The sequence below is a fragment of the Dermacentor andersoni genome, chromosome 8, assembly GCF_023375885.2.
Source record: "Dermacentor andersoni chromosome 8, qqDerAnde1_hic_scaffold, whole genome shotgun sequence".
Classification (NCBI taxonomy): domain Eukaryota; kingdom Metazoa; phylum Arthropoda; class Arachnida; order Ixodida; family Ixodidae; genus Dermacentor; species Dermacentor andersoni.
Genome location: NC_092821.1, coordinates 59,026,452 through 59,036,355, shown reverse-complemented (window position 1 = coordinate 59,036,355; position 9,904 = coordinate 59,026,452). Strand labels below are relative to the sequence as shown.

Here is a 9,904-nt window from a genome sequence, read left to right as displayed (position 1 = left end):
AAGGAACGTGTCCTGTGGGGACTAAAGGAACAAATGTGAGTAAGCGTAATGAAACGTTTGCGTAAGACACAAGTACGCGTTTTGAATAGAGACCACAAAGCTAGCGCGATTGTATTTACGTACCTGCGGAGTTGACCAGACGGTTCAGTGGCAGCAGTACATAAGTACGCCACTGTGATAGGATAAGAACAGGCTGTTCGCGAAGTTAAGCTGCTTAAGTTATGTTTGGGTATTGGTGTTTGAGAGCCTTCGTTTTAATTCTGCGTAAACTTTTGCTCTTGTGCAGCGCGACAGTCGGGTTTGGTCGGACTCAAGAGGAACGTGAACGCTCGCTTTGGCGGCACGAAATTTTGGGGCAAAATTTGGGATTTCCAGTTGAGTGACTTCCATGGAAATTGGGAAAGGAAGCCTGGTAGGTTAGCAGCTAATTCTGGGCGTTTGAACGCTGGGCGGTATTGTGTTGCCGGGTCGACTCTTCTGTGCCAGTTGTTGTGAGATGGTTGAAGGCATTCCAAGTGCGCAGGGGTTGCAGAGAGCAAAGCCATCATCTTGCTCGCCAGCCATTCTCTTCCTGCCCAGCGGTTGCCAGCACTGGCTAGGCGAGATTTTCCGGGCCATGGAGGAGCTGTTAGGAATGGCCGTACGGGGGTGGCAACGTGCCAGCTATTTCAGCCCGCTGCACGTGTTCCAATCCAACCAGACGGGGCGCACTTCAGAGAACTGCGGATAACCGGCAGCCGCGTGGCGCGGGGTCAGCTCAGGAATGTGGTATTCGGCAGCGCCACCCTTGACGGAGCAGAGTTCTACGAAGCTCTCTGACGTCGGCTCCGGACCTTTACACCTGTGTGTGTGTGTGCAACACGAGTATGTGAGCCCGCCTCCTCCAAAAAGGCGGGTCATCTTCGGTGACGTCGAACGGTGACGTCGAACGATGACTGGAGGAACGTTTCCGTTCGCTTGGAATCAAGGGGGGGGGGGGGGGGGGGGGGGCGAGTGCTTATAAGCAGTGATTGCCGGTTGCTCGTGTCGTGCTCGTTGCGTGCTCGTTGTCATGCTCGAAATGTACTAGTGAGCTGTGTGCTCGTAAGCTGTTTGCTGTATGCGTCGTCTTGCGGGATCCATTTGGGAGTCACGCTAGACTGTCGATGAATGTATTGTCGTAGATGTAAATAATGTACATAAATCCTGTTCACCGAGTTCCTCTCTACGACCTTCATCTCCTTCAAATGGCGGCAGCGGCGAGATCGTCCGACGACTCCTACACCTGGTTGAGAAAGGTGGGATCGTCCGACAACTCTTACAATGCACAACGGCGTCGTGCTCAGGATAGGCAGGACCCAGTTGAAGCCTAGTCAAATTAGTCTATCGGATGATGTAATACGACAGCTTCGCTGACCAACCACCTTCACAACGTGGACTGGAGCATTTTTTTTCTTGCCGGAGACATAGCACGTAGTAACGAGATCCGGTTTGGCTGAATTAGTATCGCAAGTTCCTGCGTAGCCTCGACATGCTTGGTTCTGTTCCTTGAAAGTAAGACACTTTGCTGAAATTGCGGTTACTTTTTCGATCTACGTTATTTGCGTCGTTGATCATGTCATTGCACACTTTGTTACAATGGAGAGTTGAAGTGGAAATAGCAACAAAAGCTTTTTGGAATATGTCTGTGATACTTAGGCGCTTGCCGGATTGTCACTCAACAGACAATCATATGTATGCGGTCAACAAAGTCCAGTTGCTAACAGAACTGCATTTTCTGTTTTCTGTTTCTTTAGGGAAACAAAGCCCACGTCCTCAGGTACATTCAAGCTGCAAAGATAAGAGCTACCGTTGACCTAGTTTGGAAAATTCTGATATTTTGCTTCGTAAGTTGCGGTTTTATACGGATAAAGTGGCTTTTTCTTGTGCATATACATATTTTTAAATTTTTTGAAGGTATCGGGGTAGAAGATACTCGGACCTATAAATCTGATGTCTATTTTATGCTTTCAGCAGAGGGTACTACAACGTATTTTGCCATATAGAATGTAGCACACTGCTCTTGCGCGACACGTCAAAGCAAGCTTACGCATAACTCGCCTACTTTTTATGGCAGTGCTGAAGATTACAACGTAGGAAAGCTTCCCATGCTATTGATAAATAGGTTGGTATTTCTTTTAGCTGCGGCGCAAACAAATAATCAGAGCCCTCAGGAGAACTCTTGGGCGTTTAGTAATGACCCCCAGAGCATCTGGCCCCTCAAAAACGCGTCCGTGGGGGGGGGGGGGGGGGGGGGAGGCTCGCTTGCGCGCAGGGAAGGGACGCATACTCTTTGTTTTTTGGGGCTTGACCCGCTCTCGCCCGCGACCCACTACCTACACGTTGCAATATCACGTATGCAGATATCGCGGTTGCTATGCAGATGATATTGACACGTGTACTTATATTTATCGGGCGACCACGTTTCGCCGTCTAACAAATCTTATCGCACAGCGCGGGACGCGCTTGCATGTATCCGAAGTTTCTGGAAAGTTATCGATGCTTCTATCCGCAGTCTGTTGTCGCGGAACCTTGTGTTATCTGATTTATTCGCCTGACGCGAATGGTGTAGAACTTTGTGGAAGGCACGCGGGTCCCAACGATTAGTCTGGAACATTCGACGATTCTGTATAAAAGCCGACGCGCTTGACCCGCTGATCAGATTTTCGACGATCGCCGACTGTGTTCGCCGCTTTCGTTGTGCTATAAGTGTAGCCTGTTTTGTGGGCACAGGTTCGCCCAATAAAATCTAGTTTTGCCTTTCACAGTATTGCCACTGTGTTCTTAACGTCACCACCACGTGACATCTGGTGGAGGTGCTTTTCGTTCATGTACCGGACGCCCCCGACAAGCCGTGATCCAAGCCCGGACCGCAAAGAGCACACCAACGTAGTCCCGGAGCATCGAGCAAGCCGCCGTCTTCAACAGCTGCCCCCGGAGCACGGACTTCTACCTGAGAAGACCAAGAAGATTGTGGACAAGGCAACCCCAATGGCAGCCCCAGCGTCCCCCATCGTGCTGCAGCAGCCCAGGGAACCTCCGACGTTTCGCGGATCAACATTTGAGGACCCGGAAACCTGGCTCGAGACGTATGAGAGGGTCGCTAGGTTTAACAGTTGGGACAGCGACGACAAGCTGCGGCATGTCTATTTCGCACTGGAAGACGCCGCCAGGACCTGGTTCGAAAATCGAGAAGCCACCTTAACGACGTGGGACCTGTTCCGAAGCGGCTTCTTGCAAACGTTTACAAGCGTCGTGCGAAAAGAGCGAGCCCAAGCACTACTAGAAACCAGAGTGCAGCTGCCAAACGAGACTATCGCGATCTTCACGGAAGAGATGGCCCGTCTTTTCCGGCACGCCGACCCGGAAATGTCAGAAGAGAAAAAAGTCCGCTTCCTGATGCGGGGCGTCAAGCAAGAACTTTTCGCAGGACTTATTCGTAACCCGCCGAAGACCGTAGCTGAGTTTTCGGCAGAGGCATCGACGATCGAGAAAACTCTGGAGATGCGCACCCGGCAATATAACCGCCAGGGGCTCACGCCGCAGTACGCCATCCAAGGACTGGATTCCGGCGACCTTCAGGAGACCATCAGGGCCATTGTGCGCGAAGAACTGCGCAAGGTCCTGCCTTCGTCGCAGCCCCAAGTGGCTTCGATCGCCGACATCGTCAAAGAAGAGGTGCACCGATCGCTTGGAGTTCCCGAGCTGCAACCACAATTACCGCAGCCCCAGCCAGAAGCGATGACATACGCCGCCGTCGCACGCCGTCAAGGTCCCCCTCCGCGATCACGCCAGGGCCCTGCAACGACGCAATTCCGTCGTCCGCCGCCGCCGCCGCCAGCACGCCCACCCGTCGCCCAGCGTACCTACGCGAGGAAGACGGACATTTGGCGAGCCCCCGACCACCGCCCGCTCTGCTATCACTGCGGAGAAGCCGGCCATGTGTACCGCCGATGCCCATACCGCGACCTGGGATTGCGAGGGTTCGCCGTCGACGCACCGCGCCCTCGGGAAGGTCAACGCCCTCGTGACATCGCCGACTACCTCGCCGCTACTCAGTGGAGCCCTCGACGACCGTCCCGTTCGCCGTCACCAGGCCGCTACCTGTCGCCACAGCGCCGACCATACACTGGCCCAGCCCGGGGTCGGTCCGTCAGCCCATATCCGGAAAACTAAAAGCAGCAACCGATGGAGGTGCGGTTGCTGTTCGTCGAACTGACGAAGATCCTCCGCCGCCGACGAAGACGCCGAAAAGACTACCTCGACGACATAACAACGTCACACCGCCGTCCCGACGAAGTCTGGCAGGAAAGAACACGCCGACGAAAGACCACTTGACGACGCCACGTACCAACCACAGGTCAACTCGACGCAGCCGTGATCCGACGCTGAGGCCTAACTGTAACGCAAGACAAAGAACCACCGACCTCGACGTGCTTCTCGACGGCCACGCAGTTACCGCCTTAGTAGACACAGGAGCCGATTACTCCGTCATGAGTGGACCCATCGCAGCCCAATTGAAGAAAGTTAAGACTGCATGGGAAGGCCCGTTAATTCGGACCGCTGGAGGACACCTCATCACGCCGAGTGGAATCTGCACGGCAAGAATTACCATTCATGACCGGACTTACCCCGCCACCTTCGTTATCCTGCAACAGTGTTCACGAGACGTCATTCTCGGCATGGACTTCCTGAACCAACACGGCGCAATCATCGACCTGAAGTCGAAGTCAATAACGCTGTCGGAAGATCAAGCGATACCGCCGGAGAGCCCTCGTAGTCACCACGCCTTGAGTGTGCTCGAAGATCAAGTGAGCATCCCGCCTCGCTCCAGCATTGTTATTTCGGTCGGCACCGAAACACCCACTGACGTAGAAGGCGTCATCGAAGGCGACCAACGTTTGCTGCTCGACCGTGAAATTTGCGTCGCAAGAGGGATCGCTCGCCTGCACGGAGGAAACACGAAAGTGTTGCTGACAAACTTCAGCCAGGAGTTCAAGCACATCAACAAGGGCACGGCGATCGCATACATCGAGGAAATTCAGGAAACCAGCGATGCCTTTGTCATCTCGGATTCTGTTGCATCTACCCCGACGACCGTGGTTCCCGAGCCAGACTTCGACATAAATCCAAGTCTCCCCGTGATTAAGCAGCAACAGCTCAGAAGTCTGCTTCGACGATACAAAGACTGCTTTTCGACGTCATCGAGGATTCGACAAACACCAGTCGCAAAGCATCGCATAATAACCGAAGAGTGCGCTCGACCACTACGCCAGAGCCCTTACCGAGTTTCGACGCGAGAACGCGAAGCTATACGACAACAAGTCGACGAAATGCTGCGCGACGACATCATCCAGCCGTCGAAAAGCCCGTGGGCGTCTCCAGTTGTTTTAGTGAAAAAAAAAGGACGGAACCCTACGCTTCTGCGTCGATTATTGTCGACTGAACAAAATCACGAAGAAAGACGTATACCCCCTCCCACGGATAGACGACGCATTGGATCGGCTCTGCAATGCTAAATACTTCTCATCGATGGACCTCAAGTCTGGCTACTGGCAAATAGAAGTCGACGAAAGGGATCGCGAAAAGACCGCCTTCATCACGCCAGACGGCCTCTATGAATTCAAGGTTATGCCATTTGGACTGTGCTCGGCGCCTGCAACGTTCCAGCGCGTGATGGACACGGTGTTAGCAGGATTGAAGTGGCAGACGTGTCTTGTTTACTTGGATGACGTCGTTGTCTTCGCCGGAAATTTCGACGATCACCTTAAGCGGCTCGCGACGGTATTAGAGGCCATCAAGTCATCAGGGCTCACTCTGAAGCCGGAAAAGTGTCGTTTCGCTTACGATGAGCTTCTATTCCTAGGCCACGTCATCAGCAAATCTGGAGTACGCCCTGACCCGCAGAAGACAGCTGCCATCGCAAAGTTCCCGCAGCCACTCGACAAGAAGGCAGTGCGCAGATTCCTTGGCATGTGTGCCTACTATAGGCGCTTTGTCAAGGACTTTTCACGTATCGCTGAGCCACTGACACAGCTAACTAAATGTGACGTCGAGTTCAAGTGGGAAACGCCGCAGGCCGACGCATTTCAAGAACTCAAACGACGCATGCAGTCGCCGCCCGTACTTGCGCACTTCGACGAGCACGCCGATACCGAAATCCACACTGACGCCAGTAGCCTAGGCCTCGGTGCCGTGCTAGTCCAGAGAAAAGATGGTCATGAACACGTGATAGCTTACGCTAGCCGGTCGTTGTCAAAAGCGGAAGGCAATTATTCTACGACTGAAAAGGAATGCCTCGCCATCATTTGGGCTACAGCAAAATTTCGCCCTTACCTCTATGGCAGGCCATTCAAAGTCGTCAGCGACCATCACGCGTTGTGTTGGTTAGCTAACTTAAAGGACCCTTCAGGATGGCTGGCCCGGTGGAGCCTCAGACTACAAGAATATGACGTCACGGTAATATACAAGTCCGGAAGAAAACACTCCGACGCCGACTGCTTATCACGTGCCCCCATCGATCCCCCGCCGCAAGACGACGAGGACGACGACGCCTTTCTTGGAATAATAAGCGCGGAAGACTTCACTAAACAGCAGCGAGCAGACCCGGAGTTAAAAGGCCTCGTCGAATACTTGGAAGGGAACACCGACGTTGTCCCTAGGGCATTTAAGCGCGGGTTGTCTTCGTTCACGCTACAAAACAACCTGCTCGTGAAGAAGAACTTCTCACCAGTCCGCGCCAGCTACCTTCTTGTTGTACCCTCAGCGCTGCGTCCAGAAGTACTGCACGCCCTACACGACGACCCAACCGCTGGGCACCTCGGATTCTCCCGGACGCTGTCGAGGATACAGGAAAGGTATTACTGGCCGCGTCTGACCGCCGACGTCGCCCGTTACGTCAAGACGTGCCGAGACTGTCAGCGGCGCAAGACACCACCGACAAGGCCAGCAGGGTTACTACAGCCGATCGAACCTCCTCATCGACCATTCCAGCAGATTGGGATGGATTTGTTGGGGCCGTTTCCGACGTCAACATCCGGGAATAAGTGGATCGTCGTGGCGACGGACTATCTCACCCGCTTTGCTGAAACTAAAGCTCTACCGAAAGGCAGCGCAGCCGAAGTGGCGAAATTTTTCGTCGAGAACATCCTGCTGCGACATGGTGCCCCAGAAATCCTCATCACCGACAGAGGAACGGCTTTTACAGCAGAGCTCACCCAAGCCATTCTGCAGTACAGCCAGACAAGTCATAGGAGGACAACTGCCTACCATCCGCAGACGAATGGTCTCACGGAGCGCCTGAACAAGACCCTCGCCGACATGCTAGCAATGTACGTCGACGTCGAACACAAGACCTGGGATGCCGTCCTGCCGTACGTAACATTCGCTTACAACACGGCGGTGCAAGAAACAACACAGATCACGCCGTTTAAGCTGGTTTACGGCAGGAATCCGACGACGACGCTCGACGCCATGCTGCCGCACGTCACTGACGAGGAAAATCTTGACGTCGCTAGCTATCTCCAGCGCGCCGAAGAAGCCCGACAGCTCGCCCGCCTGCGGATCAAGAACAAGCAGAGGACCGACAGCCGACACTACAACCTCCGACGACGCTTTGTCGAGTACCAGCCCGGTGACCGCGTTTGGGTTTGGACCCCTATACGCCGACGAGGACTGAGCGAGAAGCTCTTGCGTCGCTATTTCGGACCGTACAAGATCATCCGACGTATTGGCGCACTGGACTATGAGGTCGTGCCAGACGGCATTTCGCTGTCACAGCGACGCCGCTCACGACCTGAAGTTGTCCACGTTGTGCGACTCAAGCCGTACCACCAGCGTTGACGAACTTTGGGACTTCGCGTAACTGACCTTTGGACTTGCTTTATTTTCGTTCTTTTGTTAATTATGTTTAATAAGTGTCCTTTTGTGTTTCGCTCTTATATTTGTAGCATCGGGACGATGCTTTTTAAGAGGGGGGTATTGACACGTGTACTTATATTTATCGGGCGACCACGTTTCGCCGTCTAACAAATCTTATCGCACAGCGCGGGACGCGCTTGCATGTATCCGAAGTTTCTGGAAAGTTATCGATGCTTCTATCCGCAGTCTGTTGTCGCGGAACCTTGTGTTATCTGATTTATTCGCCTGACGCGAATGGTGTAGAACTTTGTGGAAGGCACGCGGGTCCCAACGATTAGTCTGGAACATTCGACGATTCTGTATAAAAGCCGACGCGCTTGACCCGCTGATCAGATTTTCGACGATCGCCGACTGTGTTCGCCGCTTTCGTTGTGCTATAAGTGTAGCCTGTTTTGTGGGCACAGGTTCGCCCAATAAAATCTAGTTTTGCATTTCACAGTATTGCCACTGTGTTCTTAACGTCACCACCACGTGACAATATTGTAGCATTCCCGCGTTTCAGCGTGAGGTTCTTCCATTTATAACTTGCCTTGGAAAACCGGAGCAGTTTCTTTTGCTTAATGTGCAAATTTCTCCAAACAAGCGATGAGATACAAAAATCAATACTTATTGTTTAGTGTCCATTGTTGCGTCGAATTTTCTTTTCTGAATTTAGTCAAGCCTAACAGGACTTACAGAAACCTTCAAGGGAAATTTTTTTTGTTTTTTCTTTTAAATAACGTTAGCTTTCCGCCCAAAGGGGTCGAACTGAATTTATTTCCGTTCGGGTTAGGTTCAGGTCCGCAGCAAAATTTATAAAAATTCAAACGATTTCGGACGTTACTGAAACGGTTCAATCGCGATCAAATATGCTCCGTTTTCCGGAAACAAGCATGGGACACGGTTCGCATGGCTATTGCGTGGAGCTGCTGCAAGCCGTCTTTTCTTTTTATGGGCAATAAAGCGACACTAAATGGACACACTAAGCCACTTCTGCTTCATAAAGCGTTGCCTAAAAGCTTAACTTTTATAAATTTCGTGATATTCTGATTACTAGAAAATAATATAAAGGCTGAAGTTCTATTTTTTTTCCAGTACCGCTAGGCCAGCATTGCGTCACGAAATGCAAAGCACTTTTTTTTGTATTTTGGCCTCTTTGTGTAAGTACAGGTTCAAAAAACCAGCCATTTTCAATCGCTGGATCTTTTCGAGCGCAGTGTAGTTAATGTTTATTGATGAAGAATTGAATAGGCCCGAATAGGCACCCTATAAATTTTATCGCGCCAATGACGACCTGCTGCGCGTATTTATAAGGCGGCGCCGACACTAGTATTTCTTTTCCGCGCCTTTACTGGTACTACACGCCTCTTCTCGCGCTGTGTTTTCGGTATTCTAGATGTGTAACTTACTCTTACAGGTGAGAACTTTTTCTGTTTAGAGTCCTTTCAGCTGAAAAAATATCCCAAAAATTTGAGGCCATGCACTGTCGCATATACGACTTTTCTTTTGCCTTTTAGCTGCACCACATTCTTTTTAGATTGCCTATGGCAGATAGCACAATCCTAAACCTCGGCCTAAATTACTGGATGAGGCGGCCATTACTTCTATGAGAAATCAAAGTGTTCAATTGAACAATAAAGTAACTATGCTAATTAAATTTCCCCTTAATTATTCACGCCACACATTTCACTCTACCAATTATAGCCGCTGAGTTCGAACGGCGCAACCACTTAGAACGAATACTGTGGAGAGCACCAGTAGAGGGATATTAATTTTCAAGGTGTGCGACGAAATGCATTGCCGTTCTAGTTACTTTTTTAGAAACCTGTTTTATGCATTCAAGCACAAAATAACTGAAACACCAATTCATTTCGACGGACACTTTGAAGATTATCTCGAAGCTGGTGCCGTTCCAAGTGTATATGCCGCTCGAACTCTTCGGCTACAACTCGTACGTTGAAATATGTGGCGTAAAGTAATGAATTAT

At 51.4% G+C, this 9,904-nt stretch overlaps 1 long non-coding RNA gene across 1 annotated transcript in view; it reads left to right on the top strand.

Annotated features, from left to right (window-relative positions):
- The first annotated feature begins 1,683 nt into the window (after positions 1 to 1,683).
- Positions 1,684 to 9,904, top strand: part of LOC129386845 (uncharacterized) — a 49,648-nt gene continuing 41,427 nt past the window's right edge. Inside the window, exon 1 of the long non-coding RNA XR_011889843.1 lies at positions 1,684 to 1,865. This is a non-coding gene — a long non-coding RNA (uncharacterized lncRNA). The remainder of the gene's footprint in view (positions 1,866 to 9,904) is intronic.